This window comes from Chiloscyllium plagiosum, chromosome 15 (assembly GCF_004010195.1).
Source record: "Chiloscyllium plagiosum isolate BGI_BamShark_2017 chromosome 15, ASM401019v2, whole genome shotgun sequence".
In the NCBI taxonomy this organism is placed as follows: domain Eukaryota; kingdom Metazoa; phylum Chordata; class Chondrichthyes; order Orectolobiformes; family Hemiscylliidae; genus Chiloscyllium; species Chiloscyllium plagiosum.
This window is the reverse complement of record NC_057724.1, coordinates 16,785,359-16,798,787: the sequence shown is the minus strand read 5'-3', so window position 1 is coordinate 16,798,787 and position 13,429 is coordinate 16,785,359.

Sequence of the window (13,429 nt, the reverse complement as noted above, 5' to 3'; positions counted from 1 at the left end):
ATCATGGAAGAATGATTGATGCACGATCATTGAATGGTTGTACCAAAGTCGATGCAAACTTAAATTGATCTTGTCTGCCCTCATAAACTTTCATTGATGGATTAATCAGCTTTTTAGGTTCAGTACGGTGTTTGTACCTGATGAGGCAATACTTACATTAACTCCCAAAATGCAAGAATGAAACAAGTCATGTGGTGGTGAAAGATTCAATAGATTTTTGTTACAACTCTTAGTATCTACATGTGTACAACAACCACAGGTACTGTCTTGTCTGACCTAGTACCAAGCAAGTTGTTTATATTGTGTAACATAATTCCTGCAACGTCATTTTGCAAGTAGACCCATTAAGATGGAGTTATTTACATCAGGTTATATGCTATGATACAATGATGACATTATGAGCATGTCTCTTTAAGGAATCACATAGCCACTGGAAGACAGAGCACAACATCTCCCTTTTTGCAAAATGAAAGAAATCTAAAATAGATATCATCGTTATCATCAGCATATCTTGTCAATCGTAAAAGGGGGTAAAGACTGAATTAGCAAGGTTAGCATTCAAAATTTGGTATAATGTTTATGAAGTTTGACAGCTCATGCATTGCATACCCATCTGGAGAAGTACCATATCAAGATACTGGAGCAGAATTAAGCCGATGGGCTGACAAGTCTTCTCTGCCATTCAATCAAGGCTGATATGTTTCTCAACCCCATTCTCCTGCCTCTCACTACAAGCCTTGATCCCCTTACTAATTAAGAACCCTGTCTGTCTCTGTCTTAAATATACTCAATGACTTGGCCTCCACAGCTTCGACACCCTGTGCAGCAATGAGTTCCACAGGTTCACCACCCTCTAGCTGAAGAAATTCCTCCTCATCACAATTCTACAAGATTGTCCCTTCACTCTGAGGCTGTGCCCTCAGGTCCTAGTCTGTCCACATCTTCTCCACATACACTCCATCAAGGCCTCCCAGTATACTGTAAGTTTCAATCAGATCCCACACAACCTTCTAAACTCCATCAAGAACATACACCGAGTCTTCAACCTCTCTTAATATGACAAGATCTTCATCCCAAGATCATTCCTTTAAACTTCCTGTGGACCCCCTCCAAAGCCAGCAAATCCTCCCTTAGATATGGGGCTCAATATTACTCACAATATTCCAAATGCTGTCTGACCAGAGCTTTATACAACCTCAGCAGTACATCTCCAGTTTTGTATTCTACACTCTTGAAATGTCAACTGAACTTGTATGTTAAGCTTAACAGAATCCTGAACTACAAGTTTGAAGCTTCACATTTCCAAAGCCTCTACTCATTTAGAAAATAGTGTATGTTCCATTCCCTACACCACTATTCTTCCTGCCAAAGCATATAACCTCACACTTTTCCATATTGTATTCCATCTGCCACTTCTTTACCCATCGCCTTACTTGTCTAACATGTTATTCTTGTTTGCACTTGGTTGATAAATTGGTCATCTTGCTTCTGATTGTTGTTAGTCAGCATTATTGCACACTCATTGATGGAGTTTTCTTCTTCATTCTCTGCATGCATTCATTGGGCTGAACTAACTTCTGTTCCTTTATAATATAGCATTGTGATTAGTAATGATCTGGGCTGATTGCATATTTTAGGAGCCTTTGCTGGTTTTGGATATTTGTACACACTCTTTAGTGTGTAGTTAAAGTAGTTCTCTCCCTCGCTTGTCTTTTTCATGCTCCTTGTCTTTGAAGAAGAATATCTTGTGTCTCAGAATGAATCAACAATTAGTTGCTAGGTAAGGACATTGGCATTTTCTTTCCAAGCATAGCAGTAGTACCTTCGTCTGAATGTGCACATCGTATTCTCTTGGAGGATCATTGAATGGAGATACATCATGCTTAAGATGAATAATACATGACCCATAAGATTGCTGATCATATCGAATCCATCAATAACCATTTGAGAGCATTGATGGATCTGGGGGTCTGTGTTTTATTCAAGAAATAGAGTCATGTACTAAGGAGTTTCAGCTACTCAAGGGTGGTTCAAGCCAAATGGAAGAGATATGGCATCACAGAACTTTCTCTTTTGGCCAAATTGAAGAGTCAAAATGGAGGAATCACAAAATCTCTGCACAATGGTAAGCTAGCTTCAGCTAGAAAATCATTTTTTATCCTTCACAAAATACCTTATTTATCGAGCAGTTGGGCTCAGTGTTTTAACTGAATGTAGCTTTTGTCATCCATTTTAACTAATGTTAAACAAGGATCTTTTCGTGGTTGAGTTTGAACTTTCACTTTGGGAGGCAGGCTAAAACTTAAATCAGAAGAGATTTAAATCTGCGTTGTGGTCAGTTAATTTGGAGATTTGTACTCACATAAATTTGTTTTTAATTAGTCTTCCAAATATTTTGAAGTCCAGGGTTATCTCATCCTCACAAGTTCGGGATGTCTTTTATTAGCCAGTGTGATCAGTTCTGTCCTCACAATTTTTCAATGAGGTGATGGGGGGACTTATCTCTAACAGAGTATTTGTATCTGGTGAAAAATATTTATAATAGCTGCTGTAACATAGAAACAAATGTAAATACTGAAAGATTCAATAGATTTTTAATCCAGTTCCTGATATCTACATGTATTATAATCACAGGCACTGCTGTGTCTGGGCTAGTACTAAACAATTTGGTTGCAAACTGTTGCACACTTCCCTCAATATGTCATGCTGCAAGTCACCCCAGTCAGCTGGAGAGTGCTATCTTAATGGTGATGATATCATGAGCATATCTCTTAAAGGTGTATAGCATAGTAACTGTGAGACATAATAAAAATTCTACAGCAACCCCAACGAGGGAACACTTGGTATTATGACGTGCAGAGCAAGAGCAGACCAATTAGTGTGGTGGCCAAGCATGTTAAACGATATTCATGGTTAAATTTTGATAGTCATATGTGTGTCATGCTATACCTACAGAGCCATTGATTTCAACAAGATTCCTGAAAAGGCCATGGGAAAGGTTAGCAATGGTTTTATTAGATTTTAAATAGAAAATGAATTTAGTTTTATTCAAAATAACAAGACTCATTCAACCACAGCAAACTCAATGATCTGAGCATTGAAAAGTGCCTTTTTGACACATGGCTTCCTGAGGAATTAATTTTGGACATGGATGTCAATTTGTCAATGATAATTTCGGGAAGTTCCCTTTGGAGGTATGTAGCAAGCCGGCAACAGGTTTGCCACTCCATGCTTTGGCAAACTGAGACGCAGAAAGAGCAGTCAAGACTGTGAAGTCAGCCAAGACTGGCTTGAGAATCTAAAATGGGAATTTAACTTAACAGAGATACCATTGAATAATGGGTACTCATCACTGGGATTGTTAATAGGGAGGAATTAAACACACATAACAGTTTTAGAAAACAACCAAATATATTCTTTCAAGACCATGCGAAGATAAAAACAACTTGGGCAGAACAAAAAACAGTAATAATTCTAGACACAAGGAAGAAACTTCTGTCAACCCTACTGCCCAGCCAGAAAGTCTGGTAAAGGCACAGGAAGGAAAAAGCAACAGTCATTAGACAACTGGATCAACCAAGACCATGTAATAGCCAAACTTCAGGAGGATTAAGAAAGCAATGGTCTTGCTCATGCCAAGACACTGAATATGATTATCAGAGAACGTGGGATAGACTTTGTGCAGGTTGGGGGAGATGGTGGTAAAAGGGTTAATGCTGATTATGGTAACGTCCCTGTTATCTAGATCCTGAGCATTTGGAATTCATTTTTAATCTCTAATACCGGGTGCATGAGAATTCCAGACATACTTGGGATCTGGATAATTGGAACTTTACTGTATTTGGAAGGGAATAATGGGTTTGCTGCTTTATTAAAGTTAGTTCAAGGTTTATTACGGATGAAAACAGAATCGCTTATCACGGACAGGTATACTGCTATTCATGAATTTTCCAGGCTGCACAATTTTAAAACACACATTCATCTGTGGCTGCCACAAGATGAGTTCTGCCAACTGCTACTGGTATTTTTTATGCAATTGGTAAAATCAGCAACTGGCACCCAACATTTCCTGTGTGTGCTGGATACTGGGGAGATTACTATAGTAATGATATTAATTGTGACGTTAGCGATTATAAGACAATGTAAGTAAGCAGAAATAAACTACTGGAATATTAAAGACCAAGTCAGGAGAAACCTAGTGGCAGACATGGTATAGTAAGATTTATTTCAAAATAATCACATGACTCTGACATCAGTAAGAGATAAGACACCAATCCTGAATGAACAAATGATGAGGGGGTCTTGTTAACTTACCTCTACAAAGTGTTGGTTCTCAAATATAGCTTTGTAGTGTAGTATCTGAGTGTTACAGCACCTTACTTAGAGACAAGGTGTAAACAACCTCCGGGACAGTATAATTGCAGATACCCATAGCCTAAAACACTCCAGATCAGTATCTCAGTGTGCAGGCAGCAGTGTTAGATTAAAGCACAAAATGCTCAGGAGAGGTCACGGATCTTAAATGTTTACTCTGTTTCACTATCCATAGAGGCTGTGTGACCTACTGAATATTTTCAGCCTCTGTGATACTTTCCTTATGACGTATTTGGTGCATAAACTCCAATATCAATTTTCAAATTTTTGTGGTTGTTATATTATTACGAAATCCCTTGAGCAGAGTATTTGATGGACAATTACGTTGGCTTCAAGTGTCTTCATCTTCAAAATAAGTGACCCTCCCGGACATCTGCCCAAGAAAATAAGGGATTGCAAAAGTTTCATTTATAGTTGCTTGCGAGCATAAAATCTAAGTATTGATGAAAGACATTTTATCAAAGATTTATATGCACACATCTTGTAAAAATACCAATTTAAGGGGCAAAACAACATCTACATTATATGAGAGGAGGGTGTTGATTGATTGGCAAGTGGACTCTCATTAGTAAAGGCACTGCTATGGAGAATGTTAACGATAATTGGCAGCTAACTGGGAGGCTTTACCAGTTTTTAAAACAGGCAGGTTGATTCAAGGGTGGTCAGGGCATTACCTTCAGAAATAAACTGGTAAATGGCTGTCCCTGATTTTGTTGAGTTGAAACTGGTGCAGCGCATGTATTTGTTCTCTCTGTTTAGAAAGAACAAGGCTTTGTGTTTTAATATCAATCAATGTAGCTTTCAGTACACATAAGTGCATCACATAGCAAGCCCAGCTGACAATCCTAAATTAGCTGTCAACGTCATGTACAGTGAGTAAAGAATTGTGCTGACAACTAATTTAGAAGTGTCAGTTGAGTTTGCAGTGTGGCTGATTTGCATGTACTGAAAGTTACATATATTAATCCACAGGGTCCCGACCTTTGCAGACATAAGAATATTAACAAACCACACACTACATTGTTTCAACTCAGCAGAATAGGTGCCATTCACTGATTCATTTCTCAAGGCAATGCCCTGACCAGTTAGAGTCAATCTGCCTAATTTAAAATTTAATCAAATCCTGGTAGTTAACTGTCAATTGTTATTAACTCAATGGCAATGCTTCTACCAATCAGAGTTGTCTTTTTAACCAAACATACCCTTCTCTCATACAGTATGAATTTTGATTTTCTCCTTAAATCTGAATTTTTTTTAATTGAGCTGATAAGTGCAAAATGAAAAGCTTCTCTTCAACAATGCTCAAAATTAACTTATTTGGAATGAGAGAGAGATCTTTTGTGACCAGCCTATTTCTAGGTGCTTTTAATGATGAGTTTAGGAAAATACCATCTTCTCAGGTATCATCCAATGCAATTGTAAGCATTGTCTTCAAGAAAGTGTTCACATTCTATGATTAATGTATACAATATGTCTATCTAGCTTTATAATCCGTCCAAAGTTGTGCATTGGAAAGTAATTCATCCCATTCTGGGACAAAAATCAAAAAATAATTTTTAGAGCTCCAATACTATAATGTGACTCCCAAGTATCAAATAGAAAAGACTAGTTTCCAGAATCAGGCAGATTAATGAGGGGATTTCCTCTGCAGTATCATATGGTGAAATGTTATTTTGAAGTGTTGACAACAAGAGTGACTGTGTATGTTTTGCAGGGAAGATTATAAACAAAAATAAAAGAAAATCTGTCATATTGATATTCATGACAAAGAGAGAAGCAATCTGTACTGACATCAAAAAAAGTAAAATTTATTTCCATTCAAAATAAATGTTAGTCTGGCTGGCTGATGCTATTTTGCTGCATTTATTGCAGCCAGGATCAGAGTAATCAAAACAAATCTTCGGGAGTGGAGGCAGAAATGCTGCTACTGGTTTATAGTTAGTGTCCACTGCAAGTCCAGGAGCATTATAAATAATGCAAAGCTCATGGATGAAATCACAGCGACATTTGTGAAGCCTTTACCTGGAGCCAAATCTAGATTTGCAAAGGACATTATAGAAATTGGAGAAATTAATGTAGTCAGTCTATTTTTATATTTTTCTTGATTGTTTTCATTTTCATTTGTCAGAATATTGTCCACCATCTATAAAGAGGAAAGGATTTATGTAGCAGTACATGTGACATAGAATAACCTCGTAGTGCTGTTCAAATCAACATTGGGCTGCTTCAAATATATCCCAGATCATAGAGACTACATAGAACTAAACACAGCCATTAGACCAGAGGAAATATGTAGTTTTAATGCCCCAAAACCTCTTTAATTAGCTTGGAGACCAAGCACATACATGTAATGTTCTAATTGAACAATGTGCAAAGCAAATCTCCAAAGCTAAATAGAGTGAAATAAGGTTTTAAAAACAGATTTTCTAGAAAACGTAGCAAATTTGCTCAAAGATTAGCAGAGTTATACAAACCATAAGGTCACAGGTGTGATTTTCTTTTCTATGTTTGATTACTGGCTTCTGCTGAATCAGAAGTCACAAGACACCAGATTATAGTCCAACAGATTTATTTGAAATCACAACTTTCGAAGTCACCTGATGAAGGCGCAGTTCTCCGAAAGCTTGTGATTTCAAATAAACCTGTTGGACTATAATCTGGTGTCTAAGGGCTTATGCCCGAAACGTCGATTCTCCTGTTCCCTGGATGCTGCCTGACCTGCTGCGCTTTTCCAGCAACACATTTCCAGCTGTTGGCATATAACCTGGTGTTGTATGACAAATGATTTTACCATCCCAGTCCAACACCAGCACCTCCACATCATCAGCTGAATCAAACATTGGATCTCCGGACTTTTGTTTCAGGAAAGAATAAATCGGATTTCTGAGGCAGAAATAGTCTCAGGTTTGAGGCAGGATTGAGCTTAGCTAATGTTTCCAAAATTGAAATAGCGTATTAAGAACATCAGTGCACCTGGCACATAAATCATCTGGCCAATGTACTGAAGGGAAACCGGCAACCCTGGAATTGAAAGACATTTTTCATAAAATATAATCCACAATTATAATGGAAAATTTGAATATATCTAATATTTCTGACTTATTTGTCAGATCAGTGGTAACTCAGCCAAAATGTAATCCCACCAGATCCCAACGCTAAACAGAAAAATTATGTAAGTTTATATATACACCCCATGGTTTGAATACCTCAGCCACCATCAAAACATCATGTTGTCAGTCAATTTTGTTTGGTGGAAAAGAGAATAAGGCGACAGACTTCGGATACTCAATCCTAAAGCAAATATTTCAGTGCCATTGGTCTCAGATTGTAACAGTTGGGAAGGCAGTCTCATATACTCACACCCTACCCTTAATGGATATCTGCTTTATGGATTTAGTCTTTGTGGCCAAGTCCCAGGGCACAGTGGAGACAGGACATTTCATCTACTGTTACTGAGTTGGCGTCAGTGAAATACTTCTGATATCCTTGTTCCCCATTCAGTAAAGCAGTCTTTTATTTAAATGGGCCAATGTCACAAATCCTTTCTAAAACAAAATAGAATATTCATGTTGAAAATATTGAAAGCAGTTAATAGCTCCTCGTTTTAATTAGACCCTCCAGCCTTGGAACTAAAATCGCCAAAGTAAATGTTATTTCAGCCACTTTCTAGGGGGAAAGAAAATCATCTCTTACTTGCATGCTGTAATAGAATAATGAAACATAGCCTTTTCAGCAATGTTACAATAAGAATGTGAAATTCAATGATACATTTAATTTCTCATCCTCTGTGTGCTTACAAAACCATATTGTTGAAACTGTCCAGTCCATCCTGTCCAGGATGAAGATGACCACTGTGCATAAAGTGAGCGCAATTTAGTCTCTTCAGGAAATAAAGAGGCTTCAGAAGATGTGAATTGAAGAAAAATTTATCTCTATTGGCATTAAGAAAGAAAAGGGTTTTCACAGCTCTCAACTCACCACATCTTACAGCACTGTACAGTCAGTGAACTGCTTGACAAATATTGTCACTCTAATGAAATTGAAGAGACAATAAGATCCCACAAAGATGACATGATAAAAATTGATTATTTTGTTCTTCATTAAATTTACTGAGGGACAAGTTTTAACCAGGGCATGGGACAAATATGTCTGCTCTTCTCCAAAAAAGGAATCATTTCCATTAAACTATAAGAACAAATTGGACCTCAGTTGATGGTTTTGGTGTAGGGAGCAGTGAACACTCAAAACGTAAAGCTGTAATGCATCTGAGAGCTGAGGAAACTCTATGCAACCACATGTTGATGCGAGAAGTTTAAATTTTAAATTCTTGGCTTTTAATCTCCACAATTTCCTTGGAAAGTAGTGTCAGATGGCCAGAGCCATGGAGACATGAGCTATTTGCACTATATCTACCCCAATTTACTTCAAACTTTTCATATCAGGTGTAGAGCCTGCTGAAAAGTCCAATCAGCTGGATGGTCAAACCATTCCATCAGAATGGCAATCCTGCCACAGCTCACCCCACCCCTCCTGACAGTACTCAGCCAACAATGGTCCCATCCCCAAGACAATGATCACAAACGTCCCATGTCTCCCGATGAGGCCAACTTTGCCACTCCGTCCCAGTCACCTTCTCCAATATCATCGGCTCCTACATGTGAATTTCAGAAGTGTCTGCATTTTTGAGAAGTGAGCATTGTTCACGGAAAGGGGAAAGCCATGCAGTTTTGGATACCGAGAGTACGTTAAGTCTCAAGATACATACTCCTGAGGTCGTCACTGAATCATGGCATGTGACCTAATGCTGTAAAGTTCACAGCCTCCACTTATCTTTATTGCAAAAATCTTCTTTCTTCATAAAAAAAACTATTGTAATATACAAATGGTTCTCAATCTGTTCTGTACAGTCTTTGTTAAGAGAAAAAGAAACAAACAATGTATTAGAATTTGACATTCCTCAGAGCTACCATGCAGTTCTGAAAACAAAAGAATTTCTAATTCGTGCAATAAAAATATTTGCATACATTTTGAGACAACAGGAGTCTTCACAGTCTCCACTTACTGAGCTCTGTTCTTCTGCAGCAAGACACGTTGACAGAAGTTTGATACAGTCTATCCAAATTGCTTTGATTGAGAACAAACACGTTAACGCCTGTGACTGTAATATACTCATGTGCTGGAACACCAGGTGCTGGAATAAAAGTTCATTGAATTCTTCAGTGCTGCATCACCCCTATTTCATCCTATTTTACAGGAGATAACATAAATATAGCAATCTAATTGTGGCAGATAATCAGTACATCAGGTTTGCCCCATGTCTTGATATAATATCAGACACGTCCATTTAAAAACTGTGCAAGACAATGAACTGAAATCAGGCCTTAAGAAACAGGTCTGCAGTTCATTACAATAAAGGAGGACCTTAGCTTTGCTGCAATTACACTTCTTTTTTTATTCATTCACCGAATGTGGGCGTCTTTTTCCCCAAGAAAAAGAGCATTGCAAATGCTTGAAATAAGAAACAAGTCACGGTGCGGATTAACTCTAACTGAATGGTCGAATTCTGTTCCTGCATACAACTAAAACAAAAACATTCAGATTGAGTGACCATGCCTGTGGAGAGAACAGAGAAATGGATATTTCATAAATGGATCCTTTAAACTGGAGGATATTGCATATGAACAAGAAGCATACAAACACAGACATACACAATAAAAACAGCTATAAAGTGATAACACGTAAGTAGGTTGTTAATGGATAGAAGTGATATAAACATCAAACAATAGGAGATACCATGAAAATAATTTCCATTAAAGGAGATTGACCCTTTATTCCCTTTATTTCTATTTTTCTGGCATGTCTCTGTGGCTATTTGTTTATATGTCTATTGACCATTCCCATTTCCTTCCTTGAGTTGCTTTATCAATGCTATCAATCTGCTGTATCTTCTGATCATGGAGTTAGTCTATAAAGTTAGCCATGTGTTTTCCACTAGATTCTGCTCAAACATTTCCAGATCTCCCATTGTTGTACCAAGTTAACGTTGATTAAATAGTCCATCTGATAGCCTCAAGGACGACATAAGTGAAAAAATACTTTCCTTTTCTTTTGTAATGTGTTTAAGAATGTAAGAAATAGGAGCTGGAATAGGCAAGTCAGTCCATCTAACATATTCCACTATTCTATAAAATTACAGCTAAAATGATTATGGCCTCAACTTACTTCCTGCCTGCCCTTCTTGATGATCAACTTCCTTGTCAATCACAAAGCTGTCTAATTCTATCTTGGATATATTCAATGATTATTGCTGACTAGGAAAAACAATTCTAAAGATTAATTATTCTTGAGAGAAGGAAGACCTCCTCATCTATCTTAAATGGAAACATTTGTATTCTGAAAATGTAACCCATATTTCTGGATTCCTGACAGAAGAAAATATTCTGTCAGCACTTACCGTATCAAGATTTTTCAGAATCTTACATGTTTCCATAAGTCAGTTCTATTCTGCTAAACTCCAATGAGTATAGGGCCAACATGTTCAACTTACTTATTAAACAATCCTTTCTTCCTAGGGATCAATTTAGTGAATTATCTCTGAATTGCCTAAAATGCAAACGTATTGTTCCTAAAGTAAGGAGATCAGAATATTTTCCTGGTATGCAGGGTGTCATCTCACTGACACCATCTACAGTTGTAAAACAAGTCTTCACTATTCCATCTTTTTACAATAAAGGCCGATATTCCATTTATCTTCATTACTGCTGCATTCACATGCTAACTTTTGGAATCATATATGATGGCACCCAGATCCTTATGCACCTCAGTGTCATGTAGTCTTACTCCATTGCTTTTCTACTCTTGCTACCAAAGTGACAAACCTTACATTTTCCCACAGTTGTCCTTCATCTGCCAATTTTTTTGTCCATTCACATCCTAATCACATCGCTTTGCAGACTCTTTGGCCAGAACTTCCATATTATAGGCAAGAAGTGAAGGCTACGATTCCAACATTCTCAATGCCGGAATGTAGAATTAGGCCAACAAAGATACGTACTTGGGTAATACCTGAGATAATGTTGTGAGACCAAGAGGAGTTAAGACAAGTGATTGCCTGACTGCAATTGATTGGATGCACAGGTGAGTTCAATCCCACCTAGTTGGACAACAGTGGAGAGATGTAGGAAAGGGGTGTTATAGTGAGTCTTTTCAAAGTTCGTGAACAAGTTGAGAACAATGGGGGGGGGGAATAGTTCACCTTTGTCCCAGTCACAAAGGAAGTCATCTATGACAGGGGCGGCACAGTGGCTCAGTGGTTAGCACTGCTGCATCACAGTGCCAGGGATCTGGGTTTGATTCTAGCCTTGGGCGACTGTCAATGTGGAGTTTGCACATTCTTCCCGTGTCTGTGTGGGTGTGGTCTGGTTTCCTCCCACAGTCCAAAGATGTGCAGGTCAGGTGAATTGACCATGCTAAATTGCCCATAGGGTTATGTGCATTAGTCAGAGGGAGAAGGGTTTGAGTGGGTTACTCTTCAGAGGTTCAGTGTGGACTTGTTGGGTCTAAGGGCCTGTTTCCACACTGTAGGGAATCTAATCTAAAAAGAAGCATTCCTTTTTTCTGGGAAGTGAGCATCGCTGGCTGGTCCAGCATTTATTACCTGCCCCTAGTTGCCCTTGAGTACATGGTTGTGAGCTGACTTCATGAACCACTGCAGTCCATCTACAGTGGGTTGACCCACAATGCCATTAGGGAGGAAATTCCAGGATTTTGACCCAGCGAAAGAGAACGAACAACCATATATTTCCAAATCAGGTTGGTGAATGGTTTGGATGGGAAGTTGAAGGTGATGGTGTTCTCATATATCTGCTGCCCTTGCCCTTCTAGATGGAAGTGATCGTGGGTTTGAAAGGTGCTGTCTGAGGATCTTTGATGAATTTCTGCTGAACATCTTATAGATAATACATACTGCTGCTACTGAGCATCGGTGGTGGAGGGTGTGGATGCTTGTGGATGTCTGCCAATCAAGCGGGCTGCTTTGTGTTGAATGGTGTCAAGCTTCTTGAGCGTTGTTGGAGCTGCACTCATTAGGGCAAATGGGGAATATTCCATCACAACTCCTGACTTGTGCCTTGTAGATGGTGGACAGATGTTGAGGAGTTAGGAGATGAGTTACACACCAGAACATTCTAAGGTTCCAACTTGGTCTTGTAGCCATTGTGTTCATGTGGTGATTCCTGTTGAATTTCTGGTCAATAATAATCACCAGAATGTTGATAATGTGGGATTCAATGATGGAACACCACTGAATGTCAAGGAGCGATTGTCCCTTATTTGTGATGGTCAGAGCCTGGAGGTTGGCTAACATGGTGCCACTGTTTAAGAAGGGGGTAAAGACAAGCCAGGGAACTATAGACCGGTGAGCCTGACCTCAGTGGTGGGCAAGTTGTTGGAGGGAATCCTGAGGGACAGGATGTACATGTATTTGGAAAGGCAAGAACTGATTAGGAATAGTCAACATGGCTTTGTGCGTGGGAAATCATGTCTCACAAACTTGATTGATATTTTTGAAGAAGTAACAAAGAAGATTGATGAGGGAAGAGCAGTAGATGTGATCTATATGGACTTCAGTAAAGCGTTCATCAAGGTTCCCCATGGGAGACTGATTAGCAAGGTTTGATCTCATGGAAAACAGGGAGAACTAGCCATTTGGATACAGAATTGGCTCAAAGGTAGAAGACAGAGGGTGGTGATGGAGGGTTATTTTTCAGACTGGAGGCCTGTGACCAGTGGAGTGCCACAAGGATCGGTACTGGGTCCTCTACTTTTTGTCATTTACATAAATGATTGGGATGCGAGCATAAGAGGTACAGTTAGTAAGTTTGCAGGTGACACCAAAAATGGAGGTGTAGTGGACAGCGAAGAGTGTTACCTCAGATTACAACAGGATCTGGACCAGATGGGCCAATGGGCTGAGAAGTGGCAGATGGAGTTTAATTCAGATAAATGCGAGGTGCTGCATTTTGGGAAAGCAAATCTTAACAGGACTTATACACTT